The sequence below is a fragment of the Hemicordylus capensis genome, chromosome 4 (genome assembly GCF_027244095.1).
Source record: "Hemicordylus capensis ecotype Gifberg chromosome 4, rHemCap1.1.pri, whole genome shotgun sequence".
Taxonomy (NCBI): domain Eukaryota; kingdom Metazoa; phylum Chordata; class Lepidosauria; order Squamata; family Cordylidae; genus Hemicordylus; species Hemicordylus capensis.
In genome coordinates, this window is record NC_069660.1 from 31,711,673 (window position 1) to 31,736,806 (window position 25,134).

Here is a 25,134-nt window from a genome sequence, read left to right on the forward strand (position 1 = left end):
GTGCGTGTTGCATGGTGCATTGTAGGATTCCTGGGGACGGGGACACATAGTCCCGGCCTCTGGAGCTTCACGCTGCAGCACACAGTGCTGCTTCTCTGGGAGCGTGGTCTGCGTTCCCAGGAACATGAAATTGCTCATCTGGGGGGTTTAAGCAGCCTTCCCGCCTGCCGGCCACCCCAGCTGTCCTTTATTTTGGAGCTCTTTAGGTGGCAAGCCTATCTACAATAGAAGCACAACTGCAGATTCTGCATCAGAATCCCAAAGCAACGATGTGGCTCTTCCCAGTGTTTGAATTACAGTAGTGCAGAAAGAGCCTGCTCTTCTTAGCTACCATTTTTAGAACATTATGAGGACATGAATTGGCTAAAGTTGGGAGGAATCGGGTGATAGGGCTTGTGGATTTAAGTAAGGGTCATCTACCTTTTCCTTTATAATTTCAGTGTGTACACACACACACACACACAGCCAGCCCAAAGATTGCTGGCAGCCCAGATCCGGGCTTTGGCGCCTCACCTTCTTTGCCCATGCAGGTGCCCCTGCCCTCTTTGCCCACACGAGCAGATGCCTCTTATCATCTGAGCAGGTGCTTGGGCTGTCCCCATTGTCCAAGCAGGTGGGTGGGTGGGCAGTCCCTGTTGTCTGAGTGGACCGGCGGATGGTCCCTGTCATCCTCCTGCCTTTTCACTTGCTGACCTTGCCGCTCTGCTGCCTTCAAGTTCTTGGCAGCCGACCTGCTGTGGCACAGCAATGTGATTATAATGCACTGCCGCAGGCCGGCTGCCTAGAAGCAACTGGCAGCAGCAGAAGAAGTGGGCAACGGTGGTGAAGAGAGCAAGTGGGTGACCAGGCAGATGACAGCAATTTGGAGTGCCCACTCAATTACCACCCATGTGAGCAAAGGGGCGCAGAGGCATATCTAGGGTAGGGCAGGCAGGGCACGTGCCCCGGGAGCCACCTGAAGGTAAGCGCCTTTTTAAAAATAATCTCTTTATTTAAAAATGGCTGCCGAAAACAAAATGACCACCGCACATGCTCAAATGGCCTATGCCAGGCCTTGCAGAGGCCATTTGAGCATGCACGGTGGCCATTAAGTTTTCAGTGGCCATTTTTTTAAAAAAAGGATTATTTTAAAAAATGGCCACCACACATCCTCAGATGGTCTGAAGCCCTAGGCCTTGACAGGCCTCGCAGAGGCCATTTGAGGATGTGTGGCGGCCTCCAAAATGGCCACCAGGCCGATCTTTGCAGGCCCAAGCAGGCATGAAAATCAGCCTGGGATGGGCTGTGGCGGTGAATTAAGAGGCCGGTGGGGGAGGGAGAACCTTTGCCGACCCCGCCCTATGGCCTTTAGGAAACCCCTTGAAGGGGCTACAGGTTAAAAAAAATATTATTTAATATAAGTCACTGTACACATATTCAGTTTGGCAATATGTACAGGGCTTGTGAATACTGAGCTGAAGCTTATGAGCTAGGATTGTATTCATTTGCTCTTAATTTGCTTCTTGTGATAAGTGAGTTAAATGTGATGTCTTAATAATATGACTATTAATGGTGAATTTGTCTTTGAATCAGTGTGAAATCCTTAGTATTAAGGCCACTGGGAGTTTCTTGCTCTCTTTCTCTCATTTTAACTGTCTTTCTGAAAGACTAAAATATATTCCAAGCAGTGACACAATTTACTCTGCATATCCTTTAATTATTTTCAGAATATCTGGGAAAAGTCAAATTCTCCATTTATTTTTAAAACTTATGTAATAGTGATGCTACAATGCATAGTAGAGAATTAGACAGGCACTTCTGTTTAGTGTACACCTCCACATAGTATTTGGGTATTTCATGAGCTCCAGCATACTGAAATTTGTCGTTTTCCAGCATTTTTTTGCCTGGCTACGTCTACTGCTAAATAGTTTTTGAAATATTAAAAGATTAACGAGCTTGACTTGTATTTTTCAGCTGATATTATGGCAAAGTTATCTGATGGGTGTCAGATGTTTGGACAGGGGTGCAATTTCAGTGCTTGCCCTAGGCGCTATTTTCCCTAGATACACCTCTACGCAAGGGGTGCCACAGGTTGCTTCCCCAGGCAGCCGCCTAGTTCTGCCTAGTGGGTGGGCCAGACCTGCTTTTGGCTCTCCAAGTGGCACATGACCCAGGCTATTAGTGCGTGGGTTGGACCATCCCTAGCCTAGTGGATTGGCCAACCGTGTGTGTGTGTGTGTGTGTGTGTTTTGAGTGACCCTCCAGCATAGCCCTGCATCCTTGAAGCTCACAAGCCCCTCCACCTCATCAAGATAGTGCCCATCAGAGGGGCTATGGGGGGGGAAAAACCAGCAGTGGTGCCAATAGTTGTTGGTGCCCTTGGTGCAGTACCATAAGAACTTGAACACCATCTCGAACTTTGGGCATCAATAAAATTACAACACATCAACTACATAAGTCCACACTACTCAGAACAGTACAAATTCTACGATGATATCTTTAATTATCCTAGACCCTTGGAAAGGGCCCAATAATTAAAGTACCAAATCCAATCAATAACATCTGGAAGACTGTGTGTAAATAGCATACTACTACTACTACTACTACTACTAATAATAATAATAATAATAATAATAATAATAATAATAATATGGAAAGTCTCAATCAGAAATCGAATCACTGCTAAACACTGTCCGTATATTCAGTAGTGAGATAGCAATGGAGTTTGGACTAGACAAGTGTGCTGCATTAATAGTGAACAGAGGAAAAATAAGAAAAACAGAAGGAATAGAACTGCCCAATGGAAGCAACATCAAGAACCTGGAAGAGAAAGAACATTACAAATACTTGGGCATTCTCCAGGCTCATAACATCACACAAACTGAAGTTAAAAGAAAAATTGGAAGTGAATACATCAGGAGAGTTAGAAAAATCCTCAAGTCCAAACTCAATGATGGGAACACCATACAAGCCATAAACACCTGGGCTATACCTATTATCAGATACACTGCAGGAATAATAGACTGGACCCAGGCAGAGGTAGAGACGCTAGATCGTAAGACCAGGAAAATCATGACCATCAATCATGCTCTGCACCCCTGCAGTGATGTTGATAGGCTATACCTCCCTCACAGCTCAGGTGGAAGAGGAATGCTGCAAGTCCATCAAACAGCAGAGGAGGAGAAAAGAGGCCTTGAAAAATACATAAAGGACAGTGAAGAAGATGCACTTAAAATGGTCAATAATGAGAAACTATTCAACACCAATGAAACAAAGCAGGCCTACAAGAAAGAATAAGTCAAGAACCGAGCAGAAAAATGGAGAAATAAGCCACCGCATGGTCAATAGTTGCACAATATAAGTGGAAAATCAAACATCACCAAGACCTGGCAATGGCTTAAGAATGGCAACCTGAAGAAAGAAACAGAGGGTTTAATACTGGCTGCACAAGAACAGGCGCTAAAAACAAATACAATAAGAGCAAAAGTAGAAAAATCAACAAAAGCAAGTGCCGCCTTTGTACAGAAGCAGATGAAACCGTGGACCACCTAATCAGCTGTTGTAAAAAGATCGCACAGACTGACAACAAACAAAGGCATGACAAGGTAGCAGGGATGATACACTGGAACATCTGGGGGAAAATACAAGCTACCTGTAGACAAAAATTGGTGGGACCATAAAATTGAAAAAGTTGAAGAAAATGAAGATGTAAAAATATTATGGGACTTTCTACTACAAACAGACAAACATTTGCCACACAATATACCAGATACACCAGTCAAAATAATCAACATAGCAATACCAGGTGATAGCAGAACAGAAGAAAAAGAAATAGAAAAAATCACAAAATACAAAGATCTACAAGATCTTTGTAGGAGCCCCTGGTGGTGCAGTGGTAAAACTGCCACCCTGTAACCAGAAGGTTACAAGTTCGATCCTGACCAGGGGCTCAAGGTTGACTCAGCCTTCCATCCTTCCGAGGTCGGTAAAATGAGTACCCAGAATGTTGGGGGCAATATGCTAAATCATTGTAAACCGCTTAGAGAGCTCTGGCTATAGAGCGGTATATAAATGTAAGTGCTATTGCTATTGCTATTGCTACAAATTGAAATGGAAAGGCTGTGGCAGAAAAAGACCAAAATAATCCCAGTAGTAATTGGTGCCCTAGGTGCAATTCCAAAACACATTGAAGAGCACCTCAACACCATAGGGGCCACAGAAATCACCATCAGCCAACTTAAAAAAACAATTTTACTGGGAACAGCTTATATTTTGCGACGATATCTATAATTATAACAACAATGTTGATAATAAAATTCAGCCATCCCAGGTCCTTGGGAAGGACTCGATGTCTGGATAAAAAAACCAGTCAATAACACCTGTCTGACTGTGTAAACAAGAAATAATAATAAATAATCAAAGCAACAGATTGGGGAAGCCGGCAATCACTCAGAGGTATAGAACAAATGATAAGGAAGAGGAGCAAGAGAAGGGATGTCCACATGCAAATACAGGTGCAGCACTAATGTTGAAATTTGGGATTCTAATGGAAGTTTTTAAAAACAGTCTCCAAAACATTCAACAAACTACCATGATAGCTCACCACTTCCTTGTTAGTTGCTAGCTTTAAATTAGATGTGATTGCTGAAGTGCTCTTTTGTCATTTAGTGTCATTTAAATGAACAATGCCTTATTCATACACTAGAAACATTGGAACAAAAGATATTGATACTGAAAAATTAACAAACTGTGCTGTCCATGAGAACAAACTCTTAATTAAAGTACCGGCTGCTTGTAGCTTCATTCTTTGAGTGCAATGAATGAATCTGTCTGGCACTTAAAAATCTATTTCAACTTGATTTAACTGTTTTGATCAGGAGAAGTGGAGTGTGAATTCCAAAACGTTAATTTTGTCAAACAATTGACTCAAACTTGAAAAGTATCACAGGCCATTTCTGAAATAATAAAGCTAGCTCAGACTACAGAGTGGTAGCTGAAGAATCTATCCAACCTCAAGGGAAATAGTTTTATGCACTGAACAGGGGGTTGAATTAGAAGACCTCCAAGCCCCCTTTCATCTCTAAAATTCTACTATTCTGGGGTTTTGGGGGTGGGTGGGCGGACTCTTATTGAAGAAGTAAAGTTTGACTATAGGTCGGTTCCAGGCTATATGACATTAAATGCATAGTTTGGCTCTGTATGCGAGATTTAAAAACAAACCAACCCTTAAATAGCAGCCACAGGGGCTTGATTAGGTTCAGGACCATGGTGTATGAGGAAGGGTATCTAACCTTTCTTCTTGCATTGCTTCCCTGGTGATAATGTCCCCCCCCCCCGCCCCCACCCCCAGCTGCAAAGCTGCTATTTATCTCAAGAGAGAATCTCAAGAGGGAATCTGTTTGTCTCAAGAAGGGATCTTAGTGTCAATGGGAGCTTCTTTTCAGAGGCTTGTAGCTGTTTGGTGGGGGGCGGGTGTCATTTTTGTTGGAGGCTGAGGTGTTTTTGGTTAACCCATTCCTTGATCCAGCCCAGTTTTTGAATGGTGCTTGAGTTACTTTTACTCCAGTCCTGGAGTAGAGGCAGGGCTAACAAACAGCTAGCAGCAGGGGCACTGAAGGCAGACTCGCCTCTCTGTAATTATTATCTGTCTTATTAAACTGTTAATATTCCTGATTCAGCTCCACTGTCTTGTCCTTGCATACCACAACTCTTTCCTCTGGGGAGGAGAAAGGGTTAAATGCTGTACACCTCTTGTGCTCTGTGATTCCAACCCTGACCACCTCCACCCCCAGGTTGATTAGAGAGAGAATGTGCATAAGCCAACCTAAGCATGTAACATAATGCATAGTTTGAAGCAGGTTTATTTTATTAGTAAGCCACTCTCCTCACATTAACAGAAATAATATTTGTGGTTCTTGTTTTGTATGTGGCTTGTATGAGGCTCTTGCTTATCTCAGTGACCTTCTCTCATGGTTTTCTTGAAAATGATACACTGCAACGTCAATGAAACCAAAGGGACATACTTGATTCTTTTTCCATGGGTTTCTACGGCAAAGACGAGTTGATAGCATCAGCAAAAGTTAAGTACCATTGTAGGTTAGACATTTTGTATGAGATTCAAGTGACTAACCTACAAAAATACTTAACTTTTGCTGATGGGGATCAGCGCATTTCTTGGGCAGCCTGAGCACACCATGACTGAAAAGAAAATGTTGATTGTACTGATTGCAACAAATTGTGGTTTCCCAAGCTGGCTAGGAGAGTTATTATGGAGTTAAGCATTCAGCTGCTTCAATTTCTTCTGCTGCTTAGATTCAGTTAGTGTAATAGTTAAAGAATCAGACAAAGACTAGGGAGATACAGGTTCAAATCGCCCCACTCAGCCATGAAATGTATGGGTCAATCGCTCTTTTAACCTAATCTATCTCACTGAACATTTGTTAAGATAAAATGAGGGTGTGTGTATGTGTAAGAACCATTAATGCTACCCTGAGCTCCCTGGTGGGATATAAATATAATGCATAACAGAAGTCTTTATTAGCGGTTTTATGTGTGGCAGGTCCAGACAACCTTCAATGAGATGGACAAGGTTACTCGCTGTGGGTGATTTTTCTGTGCAATCCGCAGCTGCAAGAGCATGTAGGATCTGTTCTTAGACACACTTTTAACTGACACAGGGAGGTTACACTGCCCATCTGGCCCAGCCAATGTTTTGGGGTGAACAGAGTATGGACTCTATAATATGCCCTGAATCATCTGCAACACATAGGGGTTCTCCTCACCAACCAAATTAGTGTTCTTGTTCAGACACTCATGACCCTGCCTGGACTAGGGACTCTAAGTCTGACCCTCAAGAGGCAGAGCCAGCAGTTGGCCAAGTCCCAGACCTTGACACTCAGACAGAGTCTGAAAGAGTCCCAGAACTGAATCTCCCCAAAACAGCACTGTCAGAACCTGAGCCCCATGAAGAGCAGTCACCTCTTACATCCTTGCACTTCCTGATCACACCAGTGCTGGCAACAATCTAGGCAGAATAAGACAGAGCAGAGAAGGAGGCGAACTCCAGAAGGCTGCCCTTGTTAAGTTTCCACTCTGCAGGCAGGTAGTCAGAGCCCAGCTGGAGTATTCCCAGATGGGGTTTTTAGCTCACGTCTCCACCGGAATGGAGGGTGTGCATTCACACATCAGCCAGATGCATGCCAAAGTTTGTGTGAGATACTGGGGAGCACTTCACACACAATTCAGTTTTTTCATTGCGTGTTAGAGCCTCACCCGATTTATGTCCAGGGTAAACAAAAAAATCCACTTTTTGCATTGGGTTTTGTTTTTGTTTTTGTTTAGTTTTTTTGGTGGTGGTGGTGGGGGGGACAAATTTGAACTCACAGTAAAACTTCACAGGAAACCTGTGGTAAAGCCTGCTGTCTGGAAAAGCTCCAGGGGAAGCTTTAGCTCAGAGGTATTTAAGAGCTCCGTCTCCTCTGCCTGCTATCTGAGCAACTTGTCCCTTGGAGCTGTCCTGCCTCACCTCTTAGACCTTATGAGCTCTTGACCACAGGATGGGTCAGGACATAGACAATCCAACAAATTGTGTTTGGGGCGGGTCAGGAACACCCTATGCAGACATGTGTTCCCTTCTTGGTTTTCCCCTTCATGCACAGCTGGTTTGCTAAACCCAAGACTTCCTGATTTGTTAAATCAGTTTCCTGTGACATCTGAACTGGAAAACTGTGGTCTAAAGATTCCTACAAATTAGGATTGTAAACCACAGTCTGAATTTGGTTTGTAATCTTGGTTTATAGGAAGTACTTAAACCAGTTTCCTAGTTTGAATGTCATGGGGTACTGTGGTTTAAGAAACCAGAAAGCTTTCCATTTCACTAGATGCATGAGAGGAAGAGGAAAGGGGAGGGAAAGTGGGAAATGCACATACAGACAGCTCATTCCCAGTTTAATAAACCACGGTTTGTTGGATTGTCTTGTCTGAATTAGGTCAGTGCTGAAAGTGCTTCCCGAAGGCAGAAAAGCAGAAAAATACTGGTCTATATTTCCAGTTTTTACTGTGCAGAAGAAAAGAAATAAATGTTTGATCACCTGCAAAGCAGTGTGCAAGGCATCAGAAAATCATCTTTTGACATTAGCCATTGGCAAAGTGGGTAGTTAATTGTTAGTTGTGACACCAAGGGAAGCAATTAATGTACTAATAAAGATGCCATTAGTGAGCATAATTTTCAGTGTAGTGAATACTATAACAGCAATAATTCATATTCATTGACTTTTTATAATAGCAATAATATATTAGAAAGGTGAGCACTATGTGGTTACAGGATACAATGCTTCAGCCAACGAAATACAGGTAATGACCTTTTTTTTTACTATCCAGTCATAAGGATGTGTTATGCTAGCTTTAATAATTCATACACAAGTGGGCTTGAGTTCCATTTTACCATATTTCTGCAATTAAAGAGCTCAAATTCCTCCAACACATTGTAGCCGAGAAAAGCACATCTATATTTTTACAAAGAACAGATCTTAATAGTATAATTTTGCAGCTACAGCAATTTCAACTGATTATTGATAATTCATTCCGGGTTCCTGTAAATTGAACAATTTATAATGCCTCTGAAAAGCTTTCAGATTTTTTTGTTTTGTTTTGTTACTCAGCAAATGTAACCACAAAAAGTGGGGGTTGGAGATCCATTCTGTATTCATTAAAACTGTGCTAAGATTCTGTGTGTGGGTGGTGGTGGCGGATTACATTAAGGTCTTCTCCGCACATTATAGCTCACGCTACAAAGCAAGATATGTTAATGAAATACAGAAAGTGGTGGTGAATGGCCTAGTAAAATACCAAGTTACATTCTGCCTGCCATGTTGAATTTGCTGCACAAATGCAAACGTTGCAAACAAAAATTGCCACTATCTGATTTGGTGTGGGGACCACCAATTTGATCTATGTAGACAAACTCGATTTCCTCAATGTCTCCATATCAGCTATATAATTAGAGTTGTTGTCATCTATAATTGGGAAGGGGATGCTTGCAGGAGTGTAGTCGATCAGTTGTAGTGTGAGCCTATGACCACCAAAGAGTTCTCAGTGGTTTAAAGTACATCCATATAGATAAAATGGACCCTTTTTCGAAAGGCTCAGGGTCAAGGAGTTAAAGTTAGAGGCTCATATTGTCCACAGCACTACACGGAAGAATAAAGGCTCCATCCTCACAGACTGGCAAGAGCCTAGCTGCACTGAAACCTTGCTCCGCATCCCACTGTAAGCATAGGAATTTAGGAAGCAGCCTTAGACTGAGTCAGCCCATCGGTTTATCTAGCTCAGTCTTCTCTACACAGACTGGCAGCGGCTTCTCCAAGATTGCAGACAGGAATCTTCCCCAACCCTAACTTGGAGTTGCCAGAGAGGGAACTTGGAACCTTTTGTATGCAAGAATGCAGGTACTCTTCCCAGAGCAGCCCCATCCCCTAAGGGGAATATCTTACAGTGCTCTCACATGTAGTTTCTCACTCAAATGCAAACTAGGGTAGACCCTGCTTAGCAAAGGGGACCATTCATGCATGCTACCACAAGATCTCTTTTCTCACATAATTTTCTCACAGAGGGAGAGGGGAAGTGATTTTCACTTCTCTCTCTCCAAATGACTTTTTTTGTGACCCTCAGGGATATATTCCTGGCTAAGAGGGAAGGGTTTTTGGAGAGAGGGGAGAGACGCCACAGTTCTGTGAAAAATGTCAGACCACATCCAGGAGTGGTGCCAGCTGAGCGGTGGTCTGGGTCCAGCCCCGCCCGGTGGCCCCTCCAATAACATCCCGTGCACATGATGTCACGTGCACGGGATGTGGCTGAGCCCCAATAGAATCCCCTCGCCCCCCACAAGTGAGCACTGTAGCTTCCCCGTCCTTTTCAGGCAGCATTTGCTGCCTGAAAGCCTCTATTTCCCTCTCTCTTCCTCCAGTCGTCATGCGCAATGTGGATGTGGCCTCGGACTCCAAAGAACCCGAGCGAGCTCTTCCATGTCGTTTAAGGCAGCACATGCACCTATTTTCCCTTTCTCTCCCTCTCTGCAGGGAGAGAGAGGGAAATAGATGCCTTCAGGTTGCAAACGCTGCCTGAAAAGTACAGGAGAGCACTCACTCGGGGCTCTTAGTAGCCCAGGCATGGGCGGGGGGAGTTCACTTGGGGCTCTCCTGGAGCCCGAGCCACGCCCCCTTGGGGGTTTCAGTGGCCCCTACCATTGGCGGCCCAGGTTCTTTGAACCTGTTCGCACAATAGTGGCTACGCCCCTGACCACATCTGACCCAGAACTGAACTGGAGAGCTTAAATATGCTTTTGAAGAAATATGCTTTTGAAGAAAGCATTGTAACTTTTTAAAGAAGTTATAATATGGAATGTAAAGTTTACTCTCTGCATCATTTCTATTAACATAACCTTGGGACACACAAAAATCACAGTCAGCAGCTTTAAAAAAAATCAGCTTCAGTTCAGCCCCACCCACCCCAATCTGTCAGCGGGGTAGAATGGTAAACAGAGGCATAACTGCATCACCCAAGTATCAAGACATAGCAAAATAAATTACCCATATAAATTTGAGCTAACTGGTTATGGATGGCAACTCCAAATTACACATACTAGGCAGCTGTTCATTTTGACTTAAACAAGCAATCTTGCATAATAGCAGGAAAGAACTGTGTTTGCTCTCAGCCCCTGGAGCTTTTGGCTTGACAATTTGACATCTGTAATGACCTTTTACAAGCCATCTTGAGGATACAGAAATGTCGCTTAGCTGATACCAAGAGCTGAGTTCAGACTAGAGGACCAAAGTATAGTCATGTGGAGAGCTCCACGGCATTTCCCTGTGATACTGGGGAATGTATTACAAACACATTCTCTCCTCTTTAAAATTCACCCTGTCTCTCAGAGACAATTTTTGTATCACATTTTCCAGTGCAAAGGTTAACATTAGGGCTGCAAGGTTTAATCTGTTCGATTAATCAACTAAAGTTTTAGTTCTATTTATTGCAGCTGGTGCTGTAATCCAGCTGTAGAGCCTCATTTCGGCCACCACTGCTTTGGTTGATTAATTTGTGGTCTAATTTCATTGTTGGGACTAAAAATTAAGTGCTCGCAAATTTTTGCAGCTAAGGTAAGTCTTCCGTTTTGCTTTAATGGCGAATGAGAAAGAAAATGTTAAAGATGACCTTTCCTTCTAACAGTGCATATTAGCTTCTGTTTGTAAAATTGCAAATCATCTTAGACTTCCACTTACAAAAACATGATTAATGAGGAGCTCACCGTAGGGGATGCTAGTTAGAGATCCCTGTGAGAGAATGGATGATGAAGGCCTGGTTTCATATTCAGCAAAAAGAGATAGTTGAACAGATTGTACCACTTCAGAATACAAGTGGCTGATCACACCTTTTGAATGTTCTCTCCATTAAAAACTTCCTGAAAATAGAAAAACTGAACAGTAGACAAAGGGCTGGCATATAATCATTATCCCTGCTGCACTAGTTTTCTATTTACAGAGAATCTTATTTCTTAACTGCAGCCCAAAATTATACAGGCCATTCTTCCACCCCATTCCCATCTCTTCTCTAGCATGTGTAGACCAGGACTCAATTGATCTGCACCATTTGAAATTATTAGGAAAGACCCCAGCAGGGAAGATTATGGATACCTCAGCAGCTGCCTAGGATAAGAGTTTGGTTGAAGTTGGTCCCTGTAGTGGGTGGCCTACATATGATGGCATCTGTCCAGCTCTGGCAAGTGACAAGTTGTTTGCTGGAGAAATGTGAGGTTTCTGCATATAGAAATATATTACAGTAGGCTGCTCTCCTTCTGGTAGATAGTAGGACATCCACCTTGCAGAATGTGGGGATGTATTAACTGGATATGGGCAGTAAGGAAGGATGATGTATAATACAAGGATGATGGGTTTAGCTTCTTATGGTCTACACATGGTCTACACATGCACGCAATAATGCTGGTAGAATGGACTGTACCACTTTGGACTGCAGGTGAGAGATGCCACTTATAAATTCTCTCCTACATAATATGCTCCTTGATAATGAAAGACTCAGGGAGAATGAATCTAGCCCAGTCTGCTTCCTGTGTGTGGGTTTTCTACCTACAGGGAGGTTTGGGCTGTTTTGTTTGTTTTATGTAGGGGCCATTGAAAAATGGGATCCATCACCACAGCCTGAGATAGAATGCAAATGCCATTCTACCATTTCAGCTCTACCACCTCATTCCACTTCATTCCCACCTCATTCTCCTTAATGTATAGACCAGGCCTAGAATCATACAACCAGAGTTCGGAGGGATCTTGGAGGTTTTTTATTCCTTTCAAGAGGGAATACCCCCCACCCCGTGCTCAGAGCAGAAATCTGCTGTAACATCCCAGACAGATGGCCATCCAGCCTCTGAATATCTTCAGTGAAAGAGAGCCCACTGCATGAAGCAGACAGTTCCAATGTCAAACAGCCCTTACAGTTAGGAAATTCTTCCTAAATATCTAGCCCAAATCTGCTTCCTTGCAGTTTCAACCCAAAACTGTAAGGGAGTAACAACAGGGGAGAGGGCATGCCCTAAACTCCTGCCTCTAGGCTTCCAGCGGGATCTGGTGGGCCACTGTGCGAATCAGGATGCTGGACTAGATGGGCCTTGGTCCTGATCCAGCAGGGCTGCTCTTATGTTCTTAACCCATTGGGGTTCTAGTCCTGCCCTCAAGAGCAACAGAGAACAAGCATCGTTCTTTTATGTGACAGCCCTTCAGATATTTGAAGATGGCTATCATATCTCTTTGTCTTCTCTTTTTCAGACTAAGCATACCCAGCTCCAGATGACTCACAATCCCATCAGGGAACTGTCATACATTTTGATGCCCGAGGTGGGAAACCTCATGGTACCCCTTTCAATTAATTAACACCTCAGGTAGCAGATCTGGGATCCATTAAAAGTGGCAGAGAGGGATATGGACTAGTCTGATTGGGGAGATCTCATGTGCAAACCATCTTGAAAGGAATAAAGCACCCATTTATTTCAGTAGAGCTCTCAGAGAAGAACTTCCTGGAGGCTTTACAGTCAAGGTTGTTACCCCAAATCTCCTTCAGAAGAGAGTGTATGCATTCACACACCAGCCAAACTTACCCCAAAGTCCCTTGGACCCACTCCACACACAAATCAGGCTTTGTCTTGAAAATTCTAGCTTATCTTGGTGTATTTGCGGATTTTTAAAATGCTGGTTTTAAGCTACTTTTTCTGAAAAGGCCAGAGCAAATAGGGAGAGACACTGACTAGAATCATCAGCGTGATAAGAGGGATATACTTTAGAAATGCAGATATAGCTCTTTAGAAAGCAACCCCCCATTGGCAAGAAGGAAAACACTGAGGCATGCCATGGAATTTGCATCAAAACAAAACCCGAGAGCAGAGGGGAGGGGTTGCTTCCCTCAATGCCACGAGTGTGATTCGAAGTGGCCTCACTCAACATTAACCCCACAGCATGAAGCCATGTGCGAATACCTCCCTGGTGGGTTATGACCCATGGGTCAAACCAGCCCATCTCCTGCTCTGCTGTCTGTAACAGCACAGAAACTGAGCTGGCTTGTCTCATGGTGGAGCTACCTCCGAGATCTACCTAGTTTATATATACACACAGTCATCCACTCTGGACCTTTGAGGTAAGTGGATGAAAAAGAAAAGCAAAATACATGTATACACAAATTCATATGGAACAGGTTTCCCTCCATGCTGTTTCTTCTCCAGCTCTCTGGACAACAAACAGCGATTGCTCTGCAGCTGCATGTTTCTGGAAGTTAGGGTTTAATTTATGCTGACAGAGGCCAAAGGTCCATTCGCCACACAATGATAACTAAACAACAGCTCAGTCTTCACATCCCTCAAATGTCTAGTGGGGGTGAAAAAGCAGGTGGCTGCATCCAGGAGGATTTCCCCAGGGTGCGTGAATTATTTTGCTGGAGAGTCGCCGAACAACCATTCCCCTAGCATGAGACGAAAAGGATGACAGATCAGATAAGGGGATCAAGCCCTCCAATATATTTTTCTGCTCAAGTAAAAAATTAAATTAATAAATCCACAAATCCTTGGGCTTTCTTCTCAAGTTCAAGGACAGCTGCATGATCCTGAATGACTCAAATGATAATATAGAAGATCTAAGTGGCTTAATTTTCTGTTTGGAAATTACTTCTCGAAATTGCTATTTTTCCTGTCACTTTCACCTAACCAGAAATTTGTGTTTCCTCAGCTCTTTCCAACACCCACTGTTTATTATGATTATTATTATTTAGATCATCCCACTCAAAAGGCGTATCTACCCATATGTGTATATTGGTTTTATACAACTTCACCTGTCATGGTTTCTCCAAAGAATTCTTGGAACTTTAGCTTTAGAATAGCGCAGATAAGTAATGGTTTTAACCTTGAACTGATTATTCCAAAATGATTCTATTATTCATTTATATAGTGCAATCTAGTGGGCTTCATATTGAGAATACCAGGAGCTTGTATATATGTCCCCCGCCTAAAAAAGGTTGTGTAGTGTTCTTGTGTAATTTTAATGAAAAATATTAATCGTGCTATAAATTTTTAAGGAAATCCAACGTTCACATTTTCATAACATTTTATCGTTTTCTTCATAGTAAAACAATTTAATATAAAATTCCTAATGTTCAGAAATGGCTATAATAAAAATCTCATTTTGTTAATTTGTTATTTAATGCCTTATATCCTGCCATTCAGCCTCATAAGGTTCTCAAGGAGATGTGCAACAATTAAAATATATCACATTCTCAAAATGTAATAAAGCCAAAAATAAAAATAAAAAATAACAGAGACTTAACAGCTGTACAAATGAATTATCTACTTATTTATGTATTATATTTATTTATCATATTTATATACCGCCTGATAACTATCTATCTATCTATCTATCTATCTATCTATCTATCTATCTATCTATCGGTGGTGTACGTAGTCTGAATTACAATATAAACAATTAAAAACACAAAGTGAAACAGTTAAAATTAGTTTTAATTAAAAGTCTGAGAAAACAGGTGTATCAAGGGTCTTTTTAAAAGCAATCAGAGATGGAGAAACTCTTATTTTGACTGGGAGTGTATTCCAAAGCCCTGGGGCAGCCAGAGAGAAGGCCCAGTGCCGAGTCACCATAATATGAGCCGTTGGCAACTGTAACCGGAGCTCCCCAGATTCTCTTAAAGGCTACAGGGATCCTGACATGGCACTCTCTTAAGTACCCTGGACCTAAGCCATTTGGGGCTTTATGGGTAATAACCAATACTTTGATTTTGCTTGGAAACATGTTGGCAGCCAATGCAGTATCAGTGTGATATAGTCCCTTTGGGTTATCCCAGAGACCACTCGGGTTGCTGCATTCTGTAGGAGTTGTAGTTTCTAGAGTACATACCAAGGTAGCCCCATGTAGTATGCTACAGTAGTCAAGCCTTGAGGCTACCAGGAAATATACCATTGTTTTAAGGTCATCTACCTCAAGATATGGGCATTGCTAACGTATCAGCTGAAGCTGGTTTTTAAAAAGCACTCCTGGACACTGCCTCAATCTGAGAAACCAAAGAGAGTTTTGGATCCAGGAGCACTCCCAAGCTATGTATCTGATCTTTCAGGAGGAACATAACCCCATGCAGAACAGGCAGATGTAAACTGTCTCTCAGGTCTTGATCCCACACAATCAGTACCTCCATCTTTGGATTCAACCTCAGTTTGTTATCCCTCATCCAGCCCATTACTGCCTCCAGGCAGGCATTTGGGGAAGTTATGCCATTACCTGATGAAGCTGAGGAGCTTCCATGTACAGAGAAAATATACTTTTACCAGATACTATGGTCAGATGTGATGGCCTAGGAGGGTAGTGGTTATTTGCCTGGTTGGGAAACTGGGCGAATAACCACCTCACATGCCAAGGGTTAATGTGACAGCGGGTGAGACAAGGCAGAGCAAGGCAGCTGAAGCGGGAAGAGAAGAGCACAAACAAACTGCACCTTAAATTCGTTTACCACTCCCCCATCCCGCCCACACAGGACACTACTGCAGACTTTGTCTATTGTTAAATAATCATATGATGTTAGTGCGACTTGAAATATTAGTGCTTCATTCAGATACTCTAGACATATCCAAAATGAGACTATGACAAACAGGCCTAAGTAACAAAATACAGAATTTTGTATCATTAACACCAACTAATTTATACTTATTTATACTTTTAATAGGTAGGGCTTGGGAAATGCACTTGTCTGCTCGTCCATGAGTAGGTGATATTCATTAAGTGCACCTAAATTCCAAAAATTGAAGTTTTTGCATCAAATCAGATGGGAAATGGGTTGTATCCTTTGACTGGTTTTGCATACAGATATTTTTCTACATTTTTAATATAACTTACAGCAGGTTCCCTTTCTTTTAGAGGGAAACAAAAGTCATCGGTGTGGGAATAATTTGCAGGTTAATTTGTATTTCTACTAGACTATTTGGTGAGGCTGTTCTGTTAGAGACCCTAGCCCTCTTGCTGGGCTAGTTTCTGGGATTTGTAGAGAAAAATAACATGAATAACACTTCATCGTAATAGGTATTTGGGATGTGAGTAGAATTAATAGACAGCAGAGCTCAGGCTATTGGGGCTGATAAATATATATATTTAAGCAGCTTGTTTTGATGGTTTCCTATAAATCAAAACCAAATGAAAATACTAAGCACATCTCCACTGAAAAAAACATTTGCATCTGAAATTAGTGACATTGGCAGAATGGGCCAAATGAGTAGGTTATAAATTTTGTCTCGTAAACTTTCCCTGATGTGATTCTCATTAAAGACACTCACTTTGATGTGGGTTGAGTGCTTTGGTAATTAGAAATGAAGTGAAGGGCTGGAGCTCAGAGAACCTTCAACTTGGAGCTTCAGTGGGGAATTATTACTCCCCCCTCCAAAAAATAAACACCATATGTTTTTTATCAGTTTCACATTTCTGAAGTGCAAGTCATTGAAAGTCTCCGCAGAAAATATGTGGCTGCGAATTGGAACAGTGGAAAACCTCATTGTAGAAGTAATGTGCTTTCCCGATGGGCAGTGAGGACTGTTATTTCACCAGGCTTTTAATTAATTAACTCTCTGTTGTAAAAGCTCTTAAACTGCTGCTGCTATTGTCATGATTGTGCTGCTTTTATTTATGTGACGTTTGATCATTGCTATGTTTTATTGTGGTGGTTGATAGCTTTAAATATTTTTTAAATAATTTAATATTTAATATTTTATTTTAGGTAAGCTGCCTTCAGTGTAATTTTATTGCAGAAAGCCAGGATATACATTTCAGTATTGAATCAATCAATTAATTAATTGTAATTTGCGTAGCACCTATCTAGAAAATACTGGACCAGAGGATGGTCTGTAATAAAAATAGGTACTGGCCTTTGCCACTACCAGTCTGATCATATACACCTCTGGGTACGAACACGATTAATATTAATGCTTTTCAACAGTTCCTGAAGTGGTTTACATAGATATAAACAAATATATAGATATAAACATAATTCATAGATATAAACAAATCGAATAATAATATAAATAATAATAAATAAAATGGCTCCCTGTCCCCAAAGGGCTCACAATCTTAAAAAAGAAACATAAGATAGACACCAACAACAGCCACTGGAAGAATGCTGTGCTGAGGATGGATAGGGCCAGTTGCTGAGGAGGGATAGGGCCAGAGAATCACCACTTTTAAAAGGTGCCTCTTTGCTCAATTAGCAGGGGACTACTAAACTCCCTCTTATCAGATATTGCAAGCAATTTTTAGTTCTACCAAGTAGCTTCTGTATCCATGGATATTAAATTACTGCTGGTAGTTACCAGTTGGTAGTTACTCAATTAGCAGGGGACTGATTGCTTGCAATGTCTGATAAGAGGGAATTTACTTAGTCCCCTGCTAATTGAGCAAAGAGGCACCTTTTAGAAGTGGTGATTCTCTGGCCCTGATTGAACATACAGAAGCTCTTCTGATCTGCATGTATTCATTCAAATGTCCCCATCTGCACAGCTGTATGTGAAGAGGGCTCTCTCCATGTGATCAGTTCAGTGCATGGGGACCCTGTATGGATGGCCAAATGAACTTCCATAGACTGCAGGCCTAATCAAGCCCACCTGGCACCTGAGGCAAAATGGTGAGCCTCTACCTGATCTTCCCACCCTCCTGACTTCCCACCAATAGTGTGCTGAGAGCACTGCAAGCCAATATTTAGGAGAAATCATATTACTCCTGTATTGAAGGAGTTACACTGGCTGCCGATATGTTTCCGGGCAAAATACAAGGTGTTAGTTATAACTTATAAAGCCCTAAACAGCTTAAGCCCTGGGTATTTAAGAGACTGTCTTCTTCGTCATGAACCCCACCGCCCATTGAGATCATCAGGAGAGGTCTGTCTGCATTTGCCACCAGCTCGTCTAGTGGCTACTCAGGGATGGGCCTTCTCCGTTGCTGCCTCAAGCAGGGGCATAGCAAGGTCAGAGTGGGCCCAGAGACAAGATTTTAAAATGGGCCCCCCTCACTGAAGGAAGCCCGGGTGGGTGCACAGCTAGGGGAGTCAGTCATGTGACTTGCCTCTGGGGGGGCCCCCAAGGCAGTGGGCCCCCAGACAACTGTCTCTCCTTGCTCTATTATAGTTACGCCCCAGGCCTCGAGGCTTTGGAATGCGCTCCCTAGTGAAATAAGATGCCTCCCCATCTCTGACAATTTTTAAAAGGTCTTTAAAGATGCATCTGTTCACCCAGGCCTTTAACTGATACTGTTTTGATTGTTTTTAATGTTGTTTTAGAATACAGTGGTCCCTCGACTTATGAACTTAATCCGTTCCGAATGCATAATCGTAGGTCGAAAAGTTCGTAAGTCGAAAAGTGGTTTCCCATACGAATGCATTAGAAACGGATTAATTCGTTCCGGAGAGAAAAGGGGTGGGGTCTTTACTCACCCCTTCCATGAAAGTAAGGCACTGTACTGTACTTTATTCCTTGTAGTAATCGGGCGGCAGGGTGCCGCCCGCTTCAATCTCCCTCGGCGCTTCTCGTAGCCATAATCGGGGCGGCAGGATCGCTCCCAGTCCCTGCCGCCCCCTTCAAGCTCAGTCCCCCTCGGCTGGCGGCCGCCCCCTGAAGCTCCCCAGAGGTCCCCCGCCGCCCCCTTCTTTCCGAATCTAACCCCATTTAAGAGGACGGCAGGAGAACTCCCTGCCGCCCCCTTCCCCCTTGCCGGCTGGGCTGCAACTGGCTTCTAGGAAGCCTTTTGCGCGCCTGCGCAAAAGGCTTCCTAGAAGCCAGTTGCAGCCCAGCCAGCAAGGCAAGCGGATGGCAGGGAGTTCTCCCGCCGCCCGCTCGCTAAAGTTCCTTAACTTCATGAAGAAGAAGGCTTCCTAGAAGCCAGTTGCAGCCCAGCCGGCAAGGGGGAAGGGGGCGGCAGGGAGTTCTCCTGCCGTCCTCTTAAATGGGGTTAGATTCGGAAAGAAGGGGGCGGCGGGGGACCTCTGGGGAGCTTCAGGGGGCGGCCTCCAGCCGAGGGGGACTGAGCTTGAAGGGGGCGGCAGGGACTGGGAGCGATCCTGCCGCCCCGATTATGGCTACGAGAAGCGCCGAGGGAGATTGAAGCGGGCGGCACCCTGCCGCCCGATTACTACAAGGAATAAAGTACAGTACAGTGCCTTACTTTCAAGGAATGGGTGAGTAAAGACCCCCCTTTTTAAGTGGAACCCCCCACCCCAGTGCCGTTCGGATATCGAAAAATTCGTAAGAGTGCAGCATTTTTTTCCGTTTGTAAGTCGAAAATTTCAGTTGTCGAGTAATTCGTAAGTCGAGGGACCACTGTACTGTTGTGTGTTTTTTTTAAAAAAAAAAATTGTTGTGTTTTAAATTTTGTGTTTTTGTTTCTAATTAACGTTTTAATGTTTTTATCTTGTTGTAAACCGCCCAGAGATGTAAGTTTTGGGCTGTATAAAAATATGTAAAATAAATAAATAAATAGATACATAAATAAAATATTCTTCCTTCCCATCTGCTCCTAGCAGGGGACAGCAGCAACCCTATTCCTCCCTCACACCCCTTTTCTCATTTCCATCCTGCCCTTTGTCATTTGAAAAGGTAGGGGGCAGGATACAGTGTGGAAGGAAGTGTGTGGGACCCCACACCTCCTCAGCCTCCTTGACCCACTGCCTTTTCAAACAGCAGGGAGCAGGATGAGGACAGAGATAGATGGCAGCTGCACCAGGGGCACTACTCCTGCTGTGACTGGTGAATTTAGCTACCTGCACACAAAAGAAGTGACTGCTGAGGCACCTAATTTGCTGCCTTCAGCAACAGGCCACCCGAAACAGCTTTCTCACAATGCCTCATTAGCAGGCTGACTGTAGAAGACTGAGGAGTGGAGATTGCTGCCTCTGACCTATCTGCATTCAGTAGCTGCAGATATTGAACATGCGATGAGGATAAAGGCTAATAAGACCCAACCCCAGCTTCACTGCTGGTACAGCAGACATTTCTAGAGCTGTTGGGACAGTGCTTTCATGTTAACCTGTTTGTGGTAGAGTTTGAAGGGCACCCAGAGGCTCAGGGTGGCAAAGGAGGAGGTCAGGTACCTTCATATGACATTCTAAGCTAAAGCATCCTCACAGACTGTGCCTCAGCATAGCCATGATAGAACTTTTGCTTGAAATGCAAAATGTTTAAGATGCAGCGTTCACCACAACTTTGTAAATCATCGTTTGTTCCTTGCAGCTAAAAGAGACCTTTGGTACGATTTTATATAGAGCATGTTTCAAGTATCAGATGGGCTAAATCAGTGTGCATGACATCCACCAGCTACATGGAGACTATGCTTATTCTCATGCTGATTGCAACTAGTTAAAATAGCAGCCTGGAGTATAGATGGACAGGGCTGGCCCACCCGCCCGGTGAACTAGGTGTCCGCCTAGGGCACCAAGCGGGGAGGGGAGCCAGTAGCCTGGGTTATGTGTGCCACCTGCCAATGCTCCTTGCCACTGCAGGCAGGTAGGTCCACTGTGAGTCAGCCACCACCCTGCCAGCCAGCCAGCTGAGTGGCAGGGATTGCCCCCATTACCACAGTCAGCTAGCCAGCCAGGTGATGGGTGACAGTGAGTGGGGTGCATGCACCATCAGAGCCAGCCAGTCAGTGCAGGTGGCAGGGATCGCCTGACCAACAGGAAGCGCCTACCCACGTGGGCAAAGAGGCAGGGGAGCGCCAAAGCCAGGTGTTGCCTGGGGTGCTCCCAATCCTTGGGCTGGCCCTGTAGATGGATCTAGTGTTGTGCTAAACTTTCTCCACCTTTGCTTTGCTGGTAGAAACTAGCTATTTCAGTGGGGTAGAAATTTTCTCCCAAATACTTAGATTTTGCCAATGTTTTCCTGACCTTTGTTTCTTTGGTGCCATTTTTTCTTGGCTGATGCTTCTGCTGCCTCCCTGATTAATCACATGGACAATCCCACCTAATCATGAATCACAAAGTGAGGTTGTTCACACGCGCAGCAAAGACCGGGCTTAGGCAGCCAAGCCCAGTCTTTGCTGTGCATAGGAACTGCCAGGAGCCATGCGGCTCCCAGTGGCGGTGTGGCGGAAAACCACTTCCTGCAGGAAGCTCTGGCTGTTAGCCAGGGTTAAGGGTGTGAGCGCACTCTTACTCCTGACTAACTGATCTTGTGCCACTGCCACGCAGCTCCGTGCAGCACCTACACATGAATAGTCTCCCAGCCTGCATTGGGAGCAGAGGCGTTCTTACCCCTGGACTTCCGGGCTGAAGTCCAGGGCCTCCATACCCCCCGGGGCCCCTCAAATCCTTTTTAGTCTGTCCAAGGTGGTGTGGTCATGTTAAAAATGTGTTTAGAATACTGGGTGGGTGGGGTGCCTCCAAAAGCCTTTCGGTTCAGGCTCCAAAATGACCTAGGTGCACCTCTCATTGGGAGGCTGCCCATAATGCACCGCACACTCATATGGTGTATTATGGAAGTTCCAGGGGCTTCCCAGCCTCCAAGCCTCCATGCTGCCAGTAGCAGCCAGCAGTCATCTGGGCAGGCGATCTGCCACCCAGCAACGTCAAGGAGATCATCTGCAGGGGAAGTAAGCATTTCGAGGTTTCCTCCCCTCGCCCCTTTTGTGCACTTTCTCCCAATCATGAGAAAAGGCTCAGTAAATTGGATTCCATTGCAATACTACATAGCCAATCAAATATGGCTATGTGATGATATATCACTGAAAGCAAAGATCAAATAAAAGAATGAAGCAACATTTTCACTAGGAGTGTAGAAGGACTCTTGAAAAGTGGAAGTATATTTTGGCACTGCAAATATATATATATATATATATATATATATATATATATATATATATATATATATATATTCCATGGGAAACTGTATTGTTTTGTCTCAGCGCTAGCAAAATCTGAGTGGGTGGTAAGTCCAAACCAGTGTCAGCATAGTTGATGAAATGAAAGCAGACAGAACTAAATCACAAACAACCCAAATCTCATTTGTCCCTTTTATCCCATCTCATTGTTGGGTTGATTCAAGGCACTGAAGGATGTGCAGAACATCGTTCTGATTCCAAGTTAGTATGTTCAACTTTGTAGAGCTTTACCTCCAAATAAGTTGTATGAGGCTTGAGTTTATGTTCAAAATCAGCAGCCCAAATTAAGTTCACATAGGGTTCTAAATTATAAACCCAAACAACATCAAACATTTGTTGACAAGAAAACATAAATCAAGCAAAGGGTCAGAGACTGCACCAGCTGAGAAGCCTTTATTGCTTTGAAATTCAATACTTCTATATTTTAGTTCCCAAACATATGTCTTTGAGAGGGTTTATATAGGTCCTTTTAACAACAACAACAAACCACCACTCAAAATGCAATGGCACAAAACATTCACAAATGAACAATATTTGTATGTGACAATTTATGCTGGGAAATGGAGCCCTTTGAAGTCAACAGAAATTTAATGGGACTGAGATCAGACCCTGTTTACAAAAGAGGGCATGCTGAAGTCAGAGGTTGCTTATTTATTTATGTCCATTTCAATCCCACAGATTTGTACAAAGGAAAAGCATAATAAAAAATAGAACACCTCCCATATAAATAATCTTGTTAGGAACATAATTCAGTCTGAGATGTTATCTGCCCTGACCCCGGTTACTGCCCCAATTCTTCTGATATTTATTTTAAAAATATCTATATTGCTTTTCTATAAAGTGGATTCAGAGCTATTCACAGCGGTGTCAAAACCAACAATACAACATCATAAAACAATTTCTAAAAAACAAAAAATGGAGCAAGCAATAAAACAACCTAAATAATAAAAAATAGTATAGAACAGCATAAGCCAAGCAATGAAACAGCATTAAAAGCCGTATGTCATCTTCTTCTGATGTTCTCATTTCCTTGGTACTTCCAGCATGGCATGTGTTTCCCAGGTACAAATGTTCCCCACAGGCAAATAATACCCAGGACAGAGTTAGTCCAGTGTGAAGTGGGCCACTTCAGGCTGTAGATATGGGGTCATTTGGAATATGTGCTTACTCTATTGTAACTGAACTTGCTTAGGATCCTTAGCTGAGTATAGAGGGAGAAAAAATAGAACCCCTTAATTTCACATTTGCTTCCCTAAACAAATATAATGCTCATTCATACAACCATTTGGGGGTGTTGTGGTGTGCAGATAAGAACATAAGAATAGTCCTGCTGGATCAGGCTTAAGGCCCACCTCGTCCAGCATCCTGTTTCCAACAGTGGTCCACCAGATGCCTCTGGGAAACCCACAGGCAAGAGATGAAGGCATGCCCTCTCTCCTGCTGCTGCTCATCAAATAGATATGCAGGTCATTCACACAATAAAAAACCTGCATTCTACCCGGGTTTGGGAGCTGTGTGCCTTTCGGTTGTGTGGAAGCAAGATAGGAGGGAAACCTGGGTAGAAGTAATTGTGTGGAAGTAGGTAGAAGGAAAAGCTACCCAGGTTTTCCTCCCACCTTGCTTCCAGACAACTGAAATTGAGAGCACACCGAGTTTGGAAGGTAGAACAGTTTTTTGATTGTGTGAATGATCTCTATGAACAGCACCTCTGTCTGTGTATGCAAACTCAGCAAACAGAAGAGCACAACTGGCGTTGAACTCAGCAGCTGCAAGCCTCACCCCTCCATGGAAAGTCCTCTAAGGGAGTGTATGCCTTACCAGCATGCTTTTGCTGCCAACAAACTGGAAAGCTTCATGATGTCAGTGACTGCCCTCCATGAAGGAATAGGAGGCAGATACAGCCCTGCCAAAGCTGCTCCAACCTCAGGATTACAGTGCGTGCTTTGAAGGCTAGCATGCCAATTGATGGCAGCTGCTCTAGCCACAGCTCTTTATGGTTGTCGTGTGGGGGCGGGCAGGCTGGGTGTCATTCGACTGGGTGGGAGAGACATGAGAGTTCTTATGACCAGAGGATCAGGGTAGAAGGGCTCTCCTTTCCCCCACCCTTGGTTAAAAGCTGGGTACAAACGCTGGATCACCCTGCTGGAAGTAAGCTGGACTGGAGGGGGACATGTGAGTCCTGACAATCACGCAAATGTTGACAGCCTACCTCCTACCAATATTTTAACAACTGTGTGAACCAGCCTAGAAGAAGTGGGGAAAGATTTGAAAAGAATGGAAGTCGGAGTGTGACACAGAGAGAGAGAGAGAGAGAGAGAGAGAGAGAGAGAGAGAACGAGAACGTATTTGATGCTCCACTGCAGGCAGTAAAAGTCTTGGTTTGGCAGGAGCCCTGGGAGGTATTGAAGACCACAAGAAGGTGCCAGATTCAATTCAGCTAAGAATAGTTTGGGCTGCACAAAAGGTAGCAAAAAGCAGGGGCCCAGCACATGCTTCACCTTCAGAGATGCTCTAAGCCCCACACCTTGGGGACCCAGCCTGTGGCCTCCAAGGTCTGGGGGGGGCCTCAAGGAGGCCTCCTGCCACCACCCCATGCCGGCCCCGCCGCCACCCCAATGCGCCGAACCACGGTTATCTTACTTTAGTTACTTTACTTTAGCCACCAATGTGTGGGGCAGGGGTGGTTCCTAACCCCCCA

At 43.8% G+C, this 25,134-nt stretch overlaps 1 long non-coding RNA gene across 1 annotated transcript in view; it reads right to left on the reverse strand.

Moving 5' to 3' along the window:
- Positions 1–19,127, reverse strand: part of LOC128324024 (uncharacterized) — a 39,616-nt gene extending 20,489 nt beyond the window's left edge. The window contains exons 1-2 of the long non-coding RNA XR_008306575.1: positions 19,000–19,127; positions 11,282–11,449 (exon numbers count right to left, since the gene is read on the reverse strand). This is a non-coding gene — a long non-coding RNA (uncharacterized LOC128324024). The remainder of the gene's footprint in view (positions 1–11,281; positions 11,450–18,999) is intronic.
- Between the last annotated feature and the right edge of the window lie 6,007 nt (positions 19,128–25,134).